Here is a 4,102-nt window from a genome sequence, read left to right as displayed (position 1 = left end):
CACTGGTCTATTACCATTGCTTTAATTAATTGTTGTTCTCATTGATATTGTTGTTGTAGTTGTTGTTAATGGTAATCCCATGTCCACTACTACTATTATTGCTGTTGGTCCCACCATTTATTTATATATATATTTGATATGTAAATATATATTTTTATTTATTTTTTATTTTTCGATATGTACACTTTGACAATGTAAGTAATAATGAACTTGCCATGTCAATAAAGTCAACTGAATTGAGAGAGAGATTTCCGCAGAATTTGTGTCAACAGTGACCTCGGGAAAATCCTATGCAGTAGTATCAATACCAGACTCCCAACATTTCTTCAGTGAAAACAAAGTCCTGAGCAAATGTCAAAATGGCTTTTAACCAAAATAGCGTAAGACAGAACACGTTTTCACCCTGCACTCCTTAATGGACATACAAAACAAAAGCAGAGTCTTCTCATGCTTTGTTTATTTCAAAAAAGCTCTTGACTCAGTTTCACATGAGGGCCTGCTGTATAAACTGATGGAAAATGGTGTAAAATGTATGTGTGGTGAAGTGAAAATGTCGAGTTCCATCAACCTCATTCGCGCTGCGCAAAATGCAATATCAAAGAACACCGTTGTTCGCAGGCAGTGTACTGGGTGAAACCATTCACATCAGAACAGGGTGTGTTAATAATAATGTTTGCGGTCAGAGTAGTGGGTGAAACCATTCACATCAGAACAGGGTGTGATATTAATAACGTTTGCAGTCAGAGTACTGGGTGAAACCATTCACATCAGAACAGGGTGTGATATTAATAACGTTTGCAGTCAGAGTACTGGGTGAAACCATTCACATCAGAACAGGGTGTGTTAATAATAATGTTTGCGGTCAGAGTAGTGGGTGAAACCATTCACATCAGAACAGGGTGTGATATTAATAACGTTTGCAGTCAGAGTACTGGGTGAAACCATTCACATCAGAACAGGGTGTGATATTAATAACGTTTGCAGTCAGAGTACTGGGTGAAACCATTCACATCAGAACAGGGTGTGTTAATAATAATGTTTGCGGTCAGAGTAGTGGGTGAAACCATTCACGTCAGAACAGGGTGTGATATTAATAATGTTTCCTTTCATTATGTGTTGTCGAATTCATAAAATGTTTTACTGCCATTTTAATCAGGTTGGCAATACGAGAGGTCTTCCGAATGACCTTTTGAAATATTATTTTATGGAAAGAACAATTTGTGGGTTTCGAGTGCTTCTCCCCTATTTGTAAAGTTGGTCTGCCTGCTCTTCATTCCAAGAGAGATATTGCAGTGAATGTGTGGCTGTCCTGTCAATGCTTGTCATCACTGTTTGATGTATTTTACTGTAGGCAAAAAGCCTTTCTTCTGGGTTGTTATATGAAGTTGGTTACATACTGTATGTAAACAAACAATAACAGTTCGGTCAAAATTGGCAATAAACACACAGATTTATTTTCTCAGGATGTGAGAAAGATTTCTGAGGAGTGAGACAGGGATGCAGCTTGAGCCCCTACCTCTTCAATATGCATATAAATTAATTGGCGAGGGCACTACAACAGTCTGCAGCACCCGGACCCTACTGGACTCTGAAATGAAATGTGTACTGTTTGCTGGTTTCACACAACAAATAAAGCAACACCTCACAGCACAACACCTTTCCCCCATGTGACCTACTGGTTGTGTTTATGTACTGACATGTGACCTACTGGTTGTGTGTATGTACTGACATGTGTTGAACCTACTGTAACCTACTGGGTTGGCGCCCCCCCCCCCCTTTGGGTTGTGCCGTGGCGGAGATCTTTGTGGGCTATACTCGGCCTTGTCTCAGGATGGTAAGTAGGTGGTTGAAGATATCCCTCTAGTGGTGTGGGGGCTGTGCTTTGGCAAAGTGGGTGGGGTTATATCCTTCCTGTATGGCCCTGTCCGGGGGTGTCCTCGGATGGGGCCACAGTGTCTCCTGACCCCTCCTGTCTCAGCCTCCAGTATTTATGCTGCAGTAGTTTATGAGTCAGGGGGCTAGGGTCAGTTTGTTATATCTGGAGTATTTCTCCTGTCCTATCCGGTGTCCTGTGTGAATTTAAGTGTGCTCTCTCTAATTCTCTCTTTCTCTCTTTCTTTCTCTCTCTCGGAGGACCTGAGCCCTAGGACCATGCCTCAGGACTACCTGACATGATGACTCCTTGCTGTCCCCAGTCTACCTGGCCGTGCTGCTGCTCCAGTTTCAACTGTTCTGCCTGTGATTATTATTATTTGACCATGCTGGTCATTTATGAACATTTGAACATCTTGGCCATGTTCTGTTATAATCTCCACCCGGCACAGCCAGAAGAGGACTGGCCACCCCACATAGCCTGGTTCCTCTCTAGGTTTCTTCCTAGGTTTTGGCCTTTCTAGGGAGTTTTTCCTAGCCACCGTGCTTCTACACCTGCATTGCTTGCTGTTTGGGGTTTTAGGCTGGGTTTCTGTACAGATATCAGCTGATGTACAAAGGGCTATATAAATACATTTGATTTGATTTGATTTCATGCACTGACATGTAACCTACTGGTTGTGTGTATGTACTGACATGTATGTGTAACTGATAGATGCACACACACACACACACACGACATGTTCATGTTTTTAAATGTATGTAAATTGTAAAAGTATTTTGTCTGTAAAGTATTTTCCGTTATACGTCGCACCCCAGTAAGACTCGCTGTCAACCAATCAGCGTCGGCTAATGGGGCTCCTAATGAAGCAAATCAAATCTGACGAGGGAAAAGTCGGTAAATTCACCTACATGATGGGAGCTTGTCAAATAAAATAAAATCAATGTTATTTGTCACACGCAGCCGAATTCAACAGGTCTCGACCTTGCCGTGAAATGTTTACTGACGAGCCGTTAAATGAATCAACAACGCAGAGCTTTAATGAAGTAGGATACAGAAGGTTGCTGAATAAAACTAAAGGAAATACAAGGACGTGAGTCAAGGGAAGTCTGGAGACGTTGGGCACTGTTTTACACACACTTTACCCCCCAACACACTGTTTTATACACACTTTACCCCCCAACACACTGTTTTACACACACTTTACCCCCCAACACACTGTGTTACACACACTTTACCCCCCAACACACTGTTTTACACACACTTTACCCCCCAACACACTGTTTTACACACACTTTACCCCCCAACACACTGTTTTACACACACTTTACCCCCAACACACTGTTTTATACACACTTTACCCCCCAACACACTGTTTTATACACACTTTACCCCCAACACACTATTCTATACACACTTTACCCCCAACACACTGTTTTATACACACCTTACCCCCAACACACTGTTTTATGCACACTTTACCCCCCAACACACTGTTCTACACACTTTACCCCCAACACACTGTTCTTTACCCCCCAACACACTGTTCTATACACACTTTACTTTACCCCCCAACACACTGTTCTATACACACTTTACCCCCAATACACTGTTTTATACACACTTTACCCCCAACACACTGTTCTATACACACTTTACCCCCAATACACTGTTTTATACACACTTTACCCCCAACACGCTGTTCTATACACACTTTACCCCCCAACACACTGTTCTATACACACTTTACCCCCAACACACTGTTTTATACACACTTTACCCCCAACACGCTATTCTATACACCCTTTACCCCCAACACGCTGTTCTATACACACTTTACCCCCAACACACTGTTTTATACACACTTTACCCCCAACACACTGTTCTATACACACTTTACCCCCCAACACACTGTTCTATACACACTTTACCCCCCAACACACTGTTTTATACACACTTTACCCCCAACACACTGTTCTATACACACTTTACCCCCCAACACACTGTTTTATACACACTAAGGTAACTGAGCTAAACGACTACCGCCCCGTAGCACTCACTTCCGTCATCATGAAGTGCTTTGAGAGACTAGTCAAGGACCATATCACCTCCACCCTACCTGACACCCTAGACCCACTCCAATTTGCTTACCGCCCAAATAGGTCCACAGACGATGCAATCTCAACCACACTGCACACTGCCCTAACCCACCTGGACAAGAGGAATACC

This window comes from Oncorhynchus gorbuscha, linkage group LG06 (assembly GCF_021184085.1).
Source record: "Oncorhynchus gorbuscha isolate QuinsamMale2020 ecotype Even-year linkage group LG06, OgorEven_v1.0, whole genome shotgun sequence".
In the NCBI taxonomy this organism is placed as follows: Eukaryota; Metazoa; Chordata; class Actinopteri; order Salmoniformes; family Salmonidae; genus Oncorhynchus; species Oncorhynchus gorbuscha.
This window is presented reverse-complemented; position numbering follows the sequence as displayed.